Here is a 15166-nt window from a genome sequence, read left to right on the forward strand (position 1 = left end):
CTCCCTCCCATTAACAATCAACATCTCAATGCTTTTAAACCAATATTTACTTTTTCTGGAAAAAGTAAAGTTTTGCTGAACTGTCTCCCAACGCCAGATAATAAAGTTGTCATACATTAATGGATTCCCTTAGTATATTAAGTCTCTGAAAGTGGTTGTAACTGCTCTCTAGCCTTAGCTTACCCAAACTGTCTATCCCCAAACAAATGATATTCTATTCTATCTCTTTGTTCAGAAATTTCCCTCGTCATAAAGTATCTCACCCAACCTTGCATGTGATAGTCCTATTTACTCCTCAAGTGGTAGTACAAAGAAACCTTCTCTGGAACCCAAGGCAAAAATACTATCTTTCTTCTTAGAACTTCCACAGCATTTTTTCACACCTCTCTATTTCATATATTCCTTTTTATGCTGAATTGTAAATACTGATGCATATGACAATTGATTTCTACTGTCTCCTAGGGGCTCTATTTTTATCTTATTTGTAAATCCTTTCATATCTATCTGAATGCTTAATATAGTAAGAACTTTAAAAAATATGCTCAATAAATCAATGTATTTCTTTTAATTCCTTTGTTTTTCAGATAAAAAAACAACAAAGAATATAAGTGTAATAAGGTAATTTGCCTGCTTTTGTAAAGCCAGTTGGTGTCAGGGAAAGAAGGAAGACTTATATTTATTAATTCTCCATCCTAGTTGTAGGAAATACTCTTTGATATTCCCTGTGATATGCACCCAAATTCTTCACTTAATATACTTGTTGAAAATTTAGTGTGAACTGACTCAGGCAAGACTCCAAAAGAGGGAATGCCAGCAGGCCACTGGAGTTTTGCAATTCAACTTCATAATGGTTTATTTATCAAATAAGTTTTCATCAGGAACTAGCTATAGATTTAGTCACCAAAAGGTCTTTCCTACAGAGTTTCTAATAAGGTCATCAAAATCCATCTGTTGAAGAAGAGTGTTTTATTCCACGTGTTGAATTGAATCAACTTTATTGAAAATTACACTTCAGTCTCTTATTCTGCAGAAAGCAAGATCTCATCAATAGGCTTACCACAAAAAAGAAAATCTATTTCTTAAGATATCTCAACAATTGAAGTTTCTGCCTTGCTACTGTTTTCAAAATGGTCTACATATACTTAGGATGAACTCTGTTTTCTCTTCTGTTTTCTAATTTCAATACCAAATGCACTTCCCAAGTAATGTACTGGTCTCACCATTAAGATACGAAGTTGATAGCATGGACCAGTGGTTGCCAGTGCAGGTTGATGATCAGTATGACCAAGATGACATTTACAAATACACATTTCAGAGCTCTAAAGTCAGGTCTGCTATATCAGAGTTCTCAGGGGATGTGATTTAAAGAAAAAATATATACATATCTTTAAAATGTATCCACCACCACCATCTCCCAGGATTTCTGAACATAAACTAGATTTGGCAAACATGGATAAGAACTTACTCTGTTCTTCTCCAGAGAACAAAACTAGAGAGATTGTTATATGTTGACAGATTAAGCTTAAACTCTAGAGAAAAAACAGAAAGAAAATTTTCTAGTAGAAATGTAATGAAGTGGGTTCTGTTTAATGTCTCTAAACTCTAACAAAATATATTGTTAGAAAGTGGATTGTTTAATCAATGTTTGGAGAACAATCCTCTAGATCTTCTATAGCAAAAAATTCCCTTAATTTAATTATAAGAGTTTATGATTTTAATCAAAGTATTAGAATTAATTACATTAAGTATCATTGAAAGAAATTAATAGCATCCATTAATACTTTGTTTTACAAATCTATACTTCATTAATAATTCATTTTGCTAAAAATTTTTATAAAATATAGTTCCTAAATAAACTCCTAAGGATTTATTTCCTAAAATATGAAAATTCAAGGTGATAAAATTTATAGTAAAACCTGGATATGCTATGAATATTTCCAGTATGAATAACTATTTTGCTCATTTTTTATATAGCAGACATTTATCTATCATTTCTAGATACCAGATACTAAGCTGGGCCCTGGAAATACAAAGAAAACTAATTTTTTTGTAGCTTTAGGAGCCTTCAGATTAGCAATTTGTATTCATCTTTTAAATTTTTTCTCCATGATCTGGTTTTCTATTTATATGTTACTAATTTTTTCATACTAATTTTTTCAGTCTAACTTATGGTAGGCATATCAAATCCCCAAACTTTTGGAGGGGGAAGGATATAAAGTGTAATAAAATGCTTTAAAGGATTATAGATTACAAAATAAAATACTTAGCATATAAATTCTATATTTAATTGTTAATTCATTATTTGTGCTACTCAAGCACACAGTGTGGTAATTTGTCTATAAAAAATATGTTGATCAATTTTGTGAAAAAGCCTGGCATACAATTTGTTTAAATTTTATGACACTATAAACTGATTTAGGATTAAAAAAAAATGAGTTGAGGAATAAATGTGATAAGCATGAACAACTCTGACTGGTAAAGACTGCCTCACATCACAGTAAGAATAGTAAAAGGTGGAAGATACCAAGATTGCTGAGAAGCCCTGTGTGAGACAGAGTTTTAGGAAAACCATTAAGAAAAACACATAGTCGACACAGTAGGTTTACAGTCTTGTTTGGAGTCAGAAGAACAAGGATGGTACGTTTCCATGTGACTGGAGTTGATGGTGCAATATTAACTAATAGAACTCCCAGCACTTCACTTGTGTTTCTTTTAGGTTCCTCATTCTAAGGAAAGTCAAATAAAGTTTTTATCTGTTACCATTAAAAAAGTTAGTTTGCATTGTTTACCTTAAGTAATGGTCAAGATCCAAAACAGTCTGGACAGAATGAAAGAGCAAGTGAAAATTAGTGGACCTTGATACAGAGTCCTGAAATCAGTTTTTAAAAAATCACCTGTGAGAGTTGCCTGGTATTTAGTTGGTTTGTACAGAGGTGAGTTTACTGGTTCTTTATGGCAGGATTCCAGTTTCACTGGTGAGGCATCTTTTTTAATTGATCAGTTCTTCTGATCTCCCCACTGTTAAATGTTTTGACTATCTCCTCTGTAGGGTAGTATAAATGAGGATTGTTAGTTATTATAAAATTATTTTTTGTCTCCGGAACTCCTTTTCTTTTAAGAGCTCTACAAGCATAGAGTACATGCAATAAATATAGTAGCAGAGAAAATGGAAATGACTGGGTATTTTCTTGTCTTCCAGTTTGATATGACTGAACAGTTTGATAAGGCTTCTGAAAAGGGTCATATGATTTCAGGTTCCATATAGAGTTTGGAACAAAGAAGATTAAAGTACCATCATACTTCAGAGTGTATTTTCCCCAGCTCACACTGAATCTGGAGAATTTGTTTACTAGTGTCTCTACTGGCACACTGTTGGGAGAGGCTAAAAGCTATGACATAGGAGTATTTGAGTATTCAGGAAGGAAAAAGAGGAATTCCTCTCCACCCATAAGAATAAGAAGACTTAACAGAAATAAAACAGAAATATAAAAGGTAAAATTTTCCCCAGAGAAGTGGATGTAAGGTAGAACAGCTAAATAATAGATAGTGTGAAATTTGAGTGTGAGAAAATGAGTTCTTAATCACAGATACAATTCAAGGAGGTGCTAGATGAACACTGATTCATCTAGTAATAAGGAGAATATGTGTTAAGAACTGAACTATGTGATTTCTCAGCTGTCATTCAAACCTGAGATTGTTTCATTCTCTAATTGGTTAAAGCAGTGGTTCTCAACTGGGGGTAATTTTTCCCCTCCAGGGGACATTTGGCAAGTCTAGAATACATTTTTGTTTGTCGTAAGTAGGGTGGTTCTAGTGGCATCTAGTGGGTACAGACTAAGTATGCTGCTAAATATCCTACATTGCACAATATGGTGTTCCACAACAAAGAATTATCCAATCAAAAATGTCAGTATGGCTGGGTTGGGAAATACTATGCTAAATTAACAGAAAACTATTTGCATTTAGTAAAGTATAACCTATTCCATGTTTATGGGATATTGAAGTCTCAGAAATGTCAGTATTGGTTAAAAAAAAAGATATACTCTCAACTTACTGCTTTTGTAACACAGTGATGTTTTTCACATTTTCTAAGACAAATTAATTTATATACAAATTCTGGGTTTCACTTTGTATCATTTTTTTCTCCTTTATACCTTACTTGGCATCTGTTCCTTATATTTCTTGGCTGTCCTGTTTTGTCATTCTGTTTAAGTTCCATTTCTACCACTGAATTAAGAGTTTTCCTATTCCACTTCCTATAGTGACAGTGGTACTTTGCTTTCCCCACAATGCTGGCCATATTCCAATTGAGTAATTATGTTTTACATTTCAGGGTTTATCTTGTAGTTTTCTGAAATGTTGGGGAATTTTCTTACATGTTTGAAGTATGTAATCTTTAGTTATGGCAACATTTCAAGTGACAGAAACAAAAAGGAAGACCAATGCTCATGTGGTGCATCTACTATTACTATTTTCTCTTTTAATTTCTGAGGCATTAGGGTTTTTTTTTAAAGGAGGGGTATTGATAGCAGAGATTTATCATTTCTGTATATCACTCTTTACCTTCCTTATTGATAATATTTTGGTGTTACTTATATCAATTTAACAAATGAATATACAGCTTTTTACATGACATGTTTTAGGCACTTTAAAAACATTAACTTATTTAACCTTTAAAACATAACATGATGTATAGGTATTATTATTATCTCATTCTACCAATGATGAAATAAAGGCACAAAGAAATTAAATAACTTGTCCAAAGACATTCAGCCAATAAGTTAGATAGCTGATTTCAAACCCAGGTAGTCTAGCTCCACAAACCACATTTTTAAACACTAAGCTATGTTGCTTCTCCAAATTATAAATATATATATATATATATATATATATATATATATATACATGATATACATAATATATCATATATATAATATACTTACAATAGTATAGTATATATACAGTATACTCACAAATAGATATATACACATGTGTATATACACATATATACACATTACTGTAAATACTTAGAACAGAATTGTACAAATTTCAAATTATACTTATGAGCTTATTTTTTATGCACAATATTAGATGATAAGTGCAGTTATTATTTCCCTCTTTGGAGTTGAAATAATAGGTTCAGAGCAGTTAAAAAACTTTCCTCAAATGACACAACCAATCAGTGGAAGAAATGTGATGTGAACCCATGAGTTTGGCTCTAGTCTACAATCTGAAACAGTGCAGTTCCTTACTAAACACTTATTAAATGTCCTTCCCACACTGAGTAATTTTTAGTATAAGCTCTAATTGGGTATCGTTCTTAGGCGTCATAAATTGTTTTCCAGCTTCCCACTCCACTTCAAGTACTAAGTATGAAAGGTGTGTACAGGTAGGTTTCTTAGCCTTACAGCATATATACCCTTCTTATGTTAGCTGAGGATGTGTTTCTTTTTTGGACATTATTCCATGTCTCTTTGATCCATGTCTCTTTGAATTCCAGGTAAAATTCCAGCAATGCAAATATATATGAAAAATATTTTTTTAATCATCCTGCTATTTTAGCCATGGTTTCTCTGTCTTGTTAGGTCTTCAGTGTTATCCTATCAACTGCTGTTTGTGCAAAAATTGAAGGTCCTATTTCTAATGATTTAAGATTTAAAATAATGTTTTAAACTATTTAATACAACAATATCTGTTGTACTCTTCTTCAAAATATCTACTATAGGAAAAGTAAAACTCAATGTCAACAAAAAGTGTAACTAAGTCAACTATTCTATACCAGTAGGATGGATTAGACTGCTACTGTTAAGATATTTATGAAGAATATCTAGTGGCATGGGAAACATGTATGTTATGTTACTACCTAAAAGATAAAATATAATATCTACTCTTTAAAAATAAGCATAGCAGAAAAGAATTAAAGAAAATACATTAAAATGTACTTTCTAAACATGTTACTGGAAAACTTGGTTATTTTTCATTTTAGATCTTGATGCTTCATTTTCAGAGCTGAAACATTTTTCTCTCTAGTTGACTAAGTCTTGAGATTAATTCTCATTTTTAAAAATTCTTAGAAGATATGTATTTGTTTATGGATAGAATCTATTACATTTTCTAAGTGTATTTACTTTTATGCAAAAGAACAAGTACAAAATATTTTAATTTACTGCAAAATTATTGAGAAATTGATATATGTGAAAACCCTATACTGGGGATAAAATAATAGCAAAATATGGTCTCTGCTCTCTACGAACTCAAAGAAAGATGTAAATGGCTCCAGGACTTGGTAGATTGTTAGAGTTTTATGGAAGAGGTACAAATAAGAGACTATAGGAGCTTAGGTAAATAGAGTTCTCGACTATGGGGATCTGAGGAGCCTTCCATGAAATATGACATTTAGGCAGAACTTTGATGATGAGGACCTTACATACAGAGAAGAGGATTTTAAAAAGTAACAAGGGGGGAGGAGCTTGAAGATGGCAGAAGAGTAAGACATGGAGATGACCTTCCTCCCCACAAATACATCAGAAATACATCTACATGTGGAACAGCTCCTACAGAACACCTACTGAACGCTGGCAGAAGACCTCAGACCTCCCAAAAGGCAAGAAACTCCCCATGTACCTGGGTAGGGCAAAAGAAAAACGAAAAAACAGAGACAAAAGCATAGGGACGGGACCTGCACCAGTGGGAGGGAGCTGTGAAGGAGGAAAGGTTTCCACACACTAGGAAGGCCCTTCGCGGGCGGAGAATGTGGGTGGCGGAGGGGGAAGCTCTGGAGCCATGGAGGAGAGCACAGCCACAGGTGTGCAGAGGGCAAAGCGAAGAGATTCCCGCACAGAGGATCGGTGCCCACCGGCACTGACCAGCCCGAGAAGTTTGTCTGCTCACCCAGCGGAACGGGTGGGGGCTGGGAGCTGAGGCTCGGGCTTCGGAGGTCGGATCCCAGAAATATGACTGGGGTTGGCGGCGTGAACACAGACTGAACGGGGCTAGTGTGCCATGGCTAGCTGGGAGGGAGTCTGGGAAAAAGTCTGGAGCTGCCGAAGAGGCAAGAGACTTTTTCTTACCTCTTTGTTTCCTGGTGCGCGAGAAGAGGGGATTAAAAGCGCTGCTTAAAGGAGCTCCAGAGACGGGCGCATGCCACGGCTATCATCACGGACCCCAGAGACGGGCATGAGACGCTAAGACTGCTGCTGCAGCCACCAAGAAGCCTGTGTGCAAGCACAGGTCACTATCCACACCTCCCCTCCCGGGAGCCTGTGCAGCCTGCCACTGCCAGGGCCCCGTGATCCAGGGACAACTTCCCCAGGAGAACGCATGGCATGCCTCAGGCTGGAGCAACATCATGCTGTGCCCTGCCACCGCAGGCTCGCCCTGCACTCCGTACTCCTCCCTCCCCAAGGCCTGAGTGAGCCAGAACCCCCGAATCAGTTGCTCCTTTAACCCCGTCCTGCCTGAGCGGGGAACAGACGCCCTCAGGTGACCTACATGCAGAGGCAGGACCAAATCGAAAGCTGAAACCCAGGAGCTGTGCAAACAAAGAAGAGAAAGGGAAATTTCTCCCAGCAGACTCGGGAGCAGCGGATTAAATATCCACAATCAACTTGATGTATCCTGCATCTGTGGAATACCTGAATAGACAAAATCATCCCAAATTGAGGAGGTGGACATTGGGAGCAATGATATATATATATATATTTTTTCCCTTTTTCTCTTTTTGTGAATGTGTATGTGTGTGCTTCTCTGTGTGATTTTGTCTGTATAGCTTTGCTTTTACCATTTGTCCTAGGGTTCTGTCTGTCCGTTTTGTTTTTTTTTTTTAGTAGTGCTTCTTATCATTGGTGGATTTGTTTTCTGGTTTCGTTGCTCTCTTCTTTCATTCGTCGTTTTTTTTTGGGGGGGGGTACGCGGGCCTCTCACTGCTGTGGCCTCTCCCATTGCAGAGCACAGGCTCCGGATGCGCAGGCTCAGCGGCCATGGCTCACGGGCCCAGCCGCTCCACGGCATGTGGGATCCTCCTGGACCAGGGCACGAACCTGCGTCCCCTGCATCGGCAGGCGGACTCTCAACCACTGCGCCACCAGGGAAGCCCCGTTCTTCCTTCTTTTTTATTACTTTTTAAATTTTTAAAAAATAATAATTTTTTATTTTAATAACTTTATTTTATCTCATTTCATTTTATTTTATTTTCTCCTTCCTTCCTTCCTTTCTTCCTTCCTTCCTGCCTTCCTTCCTTCCTTTCTCCCTTTTTTTCTGAGCCATGTGGATGACAGGCTCTTGGTGCTCCAGCCAGGCATGAGGGCTGTGCCTCTGAGGTGGGCAAGCCAAGTTCAGGACATTGGTCCACCAGAGACCTCCCAGCTCCATGTAATATCAAATGGCAAAAATCTCTCAGAGATCTCCATCTCAATGCCAACACCCAGCTCCACTCAACAACCAGGAAGCTAGAGTGCTGGACACCATATGCCAAACAACTAGCAACACAGGAACACAACCCCACCCATTAGCAGAGAGGCTTCTTAAAATCATAATAAGGTCACAGACACCCCAAAACACACCATCAGATGTGGACCTGCCCACCAGAAAGACAAGATCCAGGCTCATCCACCAGAATACAGGAACTAGTCCCCTCCACCAGGAAGCCTACACAACCCACTGAAACAACATTAGCCACTGGGGGCAGACACCAAAAACAACGGGAACTACGAACCTGCAGCCTGCGAAAAGGAGACCCCAAACACAGTAAGTTAAGCAAAATGAGAAGACAGAGAAACACACAGCAGATGAAGGAGCAAGGCAAAAACCCACCACACCAAACAAATGAAGAGGAAATATGCAGTCTACCTGAAAAACAATCCAGAATAATGACAGTAAACATGATCCAAAATCTTGGAAATAGAATGGAGAAAATACAAGAAACGTTTAACAAGGACCTAGAAGGACTAAGGGGCAAACAAACAGTGATGAACAGCACAATAAATGAAATTAAGAATTCTCTTAAAAAAAAAAAAAGAATTCTCTAGCAGGGATCAATAGCAGAATAACTGAGGCAGAAGAACGGATTAGTGACCTGGAAAATAAAATAGTGGAAATAACTACCGCACAGCAGAATAAAGAAAAAAGAATGAAAGAATTGAAGACATTCTCAGAGACCTCTGGGACAACATTAAACACATCAACATTCAAATTATAAGGCTTCCAGAAGAAAAAGAGAAAAAGAAAGGGGGGCTGAGAAAATATTTGAAGAGATTATAGTTGAAAACTTCCCTCATATGGGAAAGGAAATAGTTAATCAAATCCAGGAAGCACAGAGAACCCAATACAGGATAAATCCAAGGAGAAACATGCCAAAACACATATTAATCAACTATCAAAAATTAAATACAAAGAAAAAATATTAAGAGCAGCAAGGGGAAAACAACAAATAACATACAAATGAATCCCCATAAGGTTAACAGTTGATCTTTCAGCAGAAACTCTGCAAGCTAGATGGGAGTGGCAGGACATACTTAAAGTGATGAAAGGGAAGAACCTACACCCAAGATTCCTCTACCCAGCAAGGATCTCATTCAGATTTGACAGAGAAAATAAAACCTTTACAGACAAGCAAAAGCTAAGAGAATTCAGCAACACCAAACTAGCTTTACAACAAATGCTAAAGGAACTTCTCTAGGCAGGAAACACAAGAGAAGGTAAAGACCTACAATAAAAAACACAAAACAATTAAGAAAATGGTAATAGGAACATACATATCGAAAATTACCTTAAATGTAAATGGATTAAATGCTCCAACCAAAAGACAAAGACTGGTAAAGGATACAAAAACAAGACCCATATATGTACTGTCTACAAGAGACCCACTTCAGACCTAGGGACACATACAGACTGAAAGCGAGGCAATGGAAAATGATATTCCATGCAAATGGAAATCAAAAGAAAGCTGGAGTAGCAATTCTCATATCAGACAAAATAGACTTTAAAACAAAGACTATTACAAGAGACAAAGAAGGACAATACATAATGATCAAGGGATCAATCCAAAAAGAAGATACAACAATTATAAATGTATATGCACCCAACATAGGAGCACCTCAACACTTAGGCAAATGCTAACAGCTATAAAAGAGGAAATCGATATTAACACAGTAATGGTGGGAGACTTTAACACCTCACTTACACCAAAGTACAGATCATTCAGACAGAAAATTAATAAGGAAACACAAGCTTAAAATAACACAATAGGGAGTTTCCCTGGTGGTGCAGTGGTTGAGAGTCCGCCTGCCGATGCAGGGGACATGGGTTCGTGCCCCGGTTGGGGAAGATCCCACATGCCGCAGAGCGGCTGGGCCCGTGAACCATGGTCGCTGAGCCTGCGCGTCCGGAGCCTGTGCTCTGCAACGGGAGAGGCCACAACAGTGAGAGGCCCACATACCACCAAAAAAAAAAACCATAACACAATAGACTAGATAGATTTAATTGATATTTATAGGACATTCCATCTGAAAACAGCATATTACACTTTCTTCTCAAGTGCTCATGGAACATTCTCCAGGATAGATCATATCTTGGGTCACAAATCCAGCTTTGGTAAATTTAAGAAAACTGAAATCATATCAAGTATCTTTTCCGACCACAACACTATGAGACTAGATATCAATTACAGGAAAAAAGCTGTAAAAAATACAAACACATGGAGGCTAAACATTACACTACTTAATAACCAGGAGATCACTGAGGAAATCAAAGAGGAAATCAAAAAATACCTGGAAACAAATGACAATGAAAATATGACGACCCAAAACCTATGGGATGCAACAAAAGCAGTTCTAAGAGGGAAGTTTATAGCAATACAATCCTACGTTAAAAAACAAGAATCATCTCAAATAAACAACCTAACCTTACACCTAAAGTAAGTAGAACAACAAAGAAAACCCCCAAAGTTAGCAGAAGGAAAGAAATCATAGAGATCAGATCAGAAGTAAATGAAAAAGAAATGAAGAAATGATAGGAAAGATCAATAAAACTAAAAGCTGGTTCTTTGAGAAGATAAACAAAATTGATAAACCATTAGCCAGACTCATCAAGAAAAAAAGGGACAAGACTCAAATCAATAAAATTAGAAATGAAAAAGGAGAAGTAAAAACTGACACTGCAGAAATACAAAGGATTATGAGAGATTACTACAAGCAACTCTATGCCAATAAAATGGACAACTTGGAAGAAATGGACAAATTCTTAGAAATGCACAACCTTCGAAAACTGAACCAGGAATAAATAGATAGTATGAACAGACCAATCACAAGCACTGAAATTGAAACTGTGATTAAAACTCTTCCGACAAACAAAAGCCCAGGACCAGATAGATGGCTTCACAGGCATATTCTATCAAACATTTAGAGAAGACCTAACACCTATCCTTCTCAGACTCTTCTAAAATGTAGCAGAGGGAGGAACAACCCCAAACTCATTTTACAAGGCCACGGTCACCCTGATACCAAAATCAGACAAATATGTCACAAAGAAAGAAAACTACAGGCCAATATCACTGATGAACATAGATGCAAAAATCCTCAACAAAATACTAGCAAACAGAATCCAACAGCACATTAAAAGGATAATAAACCATAATCAAGTGAGGTTTATCCAAGGAATGCAAGGATTCTTCAATATACGGAAATCAATCCATGTGATACACCATATTAAAAAATTGAAGGAGAAAAATCATATGATCATCTCAATAGATGCAGAGAAAGCTTTTGACAATATTCAACACCCATTTATGATAAAAAAAAAAAAAAAACCCTCCAGAAAGTAGGCATAGAGGGAACTTTCCTCAAGATAATAAAGGCCATATATGACAAACCCACAGCCAACATCATCCACAATGGTGAAAAACTGAAACCATTTCCACTAAGATCAGGAACAAGACAAGGTTGCCCACTCTCAACACTATTATTCAACATAGTTTTGGAAGTCTTAGCCACAGCAATCAGAGAAGAAAAAGAAATAAAAGGAAACCAAATGGCAAAAGAAGAAGTAAAGCTGTCACTGTTTGCAGATGACATGATACTATACATAGAGAATCCTAGAGATGCTACCAGAAAACTAGTAGAGCTAATCAAAGAATTTGGTAAAGTAGCAGGATACAAAATTAATGCACAGCAATCTCTTGCATTCCTATACACTAATGAAGAAAAATCTGAAAGAGAAATTAAGGAAAGACTCCCAATTACCATGGCAACAAAAGGAATAAAATACCCAAGAATAAACCTACATAAGGAGACAAAAGACCTGTATGCAGAAAATTATAAGACACTGATGAAAGAAATTAAAGATGACACAAATAGGTGGAGAGATATACGATGTTCTTGGATTGGAAGAATCAATATTGTGAAAATGACTATACTACCCAAAGCAATCTACAGATTCAATGCAATCCCTATCAAACTACCAATGGCATTTTTCACAGAACTAGAACAAAGAGTTTCACAGTCTGTATGGAAACACAAAAGACCCCGAATAGCCAAAGCAACAATGAGAAAGAAAAAAGGAGCTGGAGGAATCAGGTTCCCAGACTTCCGACTATACTACAAAGCTACAGTAATCAAGACAGTATGGTACTGACACAAAAACAGAAATACAGATTAATGGAACAGGATAGAAAGCCCAGAGATAAACCCATGCACATATGGTCACCTTATCTTTGATAAAGAAGGCAAGAACATACAATGGGAAAAGACAGCCTCTTCAATAAGTGGTGCTGGGAAAACTGGACAGCTGCATGTAAAGAATGAAATTAGAACACTCCCTAACACCATACAGAAAAATAACCTGAAAATGGATTAAAGACCTAAATGTAAGGGAGACACTGTAAAACTCTTAGAGGAAAACATAAGCAGAACACTCTATGACATAAATGACAGCAAGATCCTTTTTGACCCCCCTCTAGAGTAATGGAAATAAAAACAAAAATAAACAAATGGGACCTAATGAAACAAAAGCTTTTGCACAGCAAAGGAAACTATAAACAAGACGAAAAGACAACCCTCAGAATGGAAGAAAATATTTGCAAATGAAGGAACTGACAAAGGATTAATCTCCAAAATATACAAGCAGCTCATGCAGCTCAATATCACAAAAACAAACAGCCCCATCCAAAAATGGGCAGAAGACCTAAACAGACATTTCTCCAAAGAAGATATACAGATTGCCAACAAACACATGAAAGAATGCTCAACATCATTAATCATTAGAGAAATGCAAATCAAAACTACAATGGGATATCATCTCACGCCGGTCAGAATGGCCATCATCAAAAAATCTACAAAGAATAAATGCTGGAGAGGGTGTGGAGAATAGGTAACCCTCTTGCACTCTTGGTGGGAATGTAAGTTGATACAGCCACTATGGAGAACAGTATGGAGGTTCCTTATAAAACTAAAAATAGACCTACCATATGACCCAGCAATCCCACTACTGGGCATATACCCTGAGAAAACCACAATTCAAAAAGAGTCATGTACCACAATGTTCATTGTAGCTCTATTTACAATAGCCAGGACATGGAAGCAACCTAAGTGTCCACCGACAGATGAGTGGATAAAGAAGGTGTGGCACATATATACAATGGAATATTACTCAGCCATAAAACGAAACGATATTAAGTTATTTGTAGTGAGGTGGAGTCCGTCGAGTCTGTCATACAGAGTGAAGTCGAGTGAAGTCGAGTCTGTCATACAGAGTGAAGTAAGTCAGAAAGAGAAAAACAAATACCGTATGCTAACACATATATATGGAATCTAAAAAAAAAAAAAAATGTTCACGAAGAACCTAGGGGCAAGACGGGAATAAAGATGCAGAGCTACTAGAGAATGGACTTGAGGACATGGGGAGGGGGAAGGGTAAGCCGGGACGAAGTGAGAGAGTGGCATGGACATATATACACTACCAAATGTAAAACCGATAGCTAGGGGGAAGCAGCCACATAGCACAGGGAGATCAGCTAGGTGCTTTGTGATCACCTAGAGGGTGGGAGGGAGGGAGATGCAAGAGGGAAGAGATATGGCGATATATGTATATGTATAACTGATTCACTTTGTTATAAAGCAGAAACTAATACATCATTTTAAAGCAATTATACTCCAATAAAGATATTTTTAAAAAAAGTAACAAGAAATCTAACTTATTATAGTTTGAAAATTGTAAATACCAAACACCAAATAGCCATTTTCAATGTCAACTCTACATAACTCTTCTAACATGTTGGTACTTTCTTATTTTGCTGTATAGGTACTGTTCAAAAAATTACTGTATTTTGTCCCACTATGTTCCATGGAGGCCTGAGTGACAGGATAGGAACATACTCCTCATATCCATGAACTACTCATTCTTCAACTCTCATTATTCTCTGAACCTGGAATTTTCATTTGCTAGTGAGGGACGCAAAAGGTGAAAGGTGGCCTAAGTAATAATAATCTGTTTTTTTTGTAAAATACCTCATCCAGTGTTGTTAGTCACTTCTATTAGTCTTCTTTGCTATAAATTAGTAATAACAATAAGTGAAAAGTTCATCTTGCTACAACTCCAAAATTGGTTAGAGTTCAAGATAATGTCTTTGTTTAAATGTGCCAGTTATACTAAAGCAAACAACAATAGCAGAATGTGTATTGGATGAATGAACTAAAGAAGAGCTAAAATGAATGCATTGTGGATTTGGACTTGAGTTCTGTTTTTGAATTGTTTCCCTAAAATCTTCTTCCCATAGAAATCCTAATTAAGCATTTCCACTTAAATTGGTCTTTGACAGCATGGTTATTAGGAGAAGGTTCTTAATTCTTCTTCTTATGAGTTACGTCTAAAATAGTTTCCCTTGAAGATGAAATCAGAGCATGAAATGAACTGCTTAGGTTACTGATATGTGCCATCACCTAAATCTCAGAGCAGCATAACCTAAATCTTCAAAGGCTCAGCTGACATTTTCATGCCATTTTTATTTCAGCCAGACCAGATTCCTATTTCTCTCAAAAAATACCACGGAATTGGAACAATAATTCACACACCCTCTCTCAAAGTGTTTAAAACTCGAAGATAGTCCACCACCTAAGTCACTGGGCAGTTTTTACCAGTTTTTATTGCATTCATATTCCTTTAAACTTCTTTGCTG

This window comes from Leucopleurus acutus, assembly GCF_964270905.1.
Source record: "Leucopleurus acutus genome assembly, chromosome: 11".
Taxonomy (NCBI): domain Eukaryota; kingdom Metazoa; phylum Chordata; class Mammalia; order Artiodactyla; family Delphinidae; genus Leucopleurus; species Leucopleurus acutus.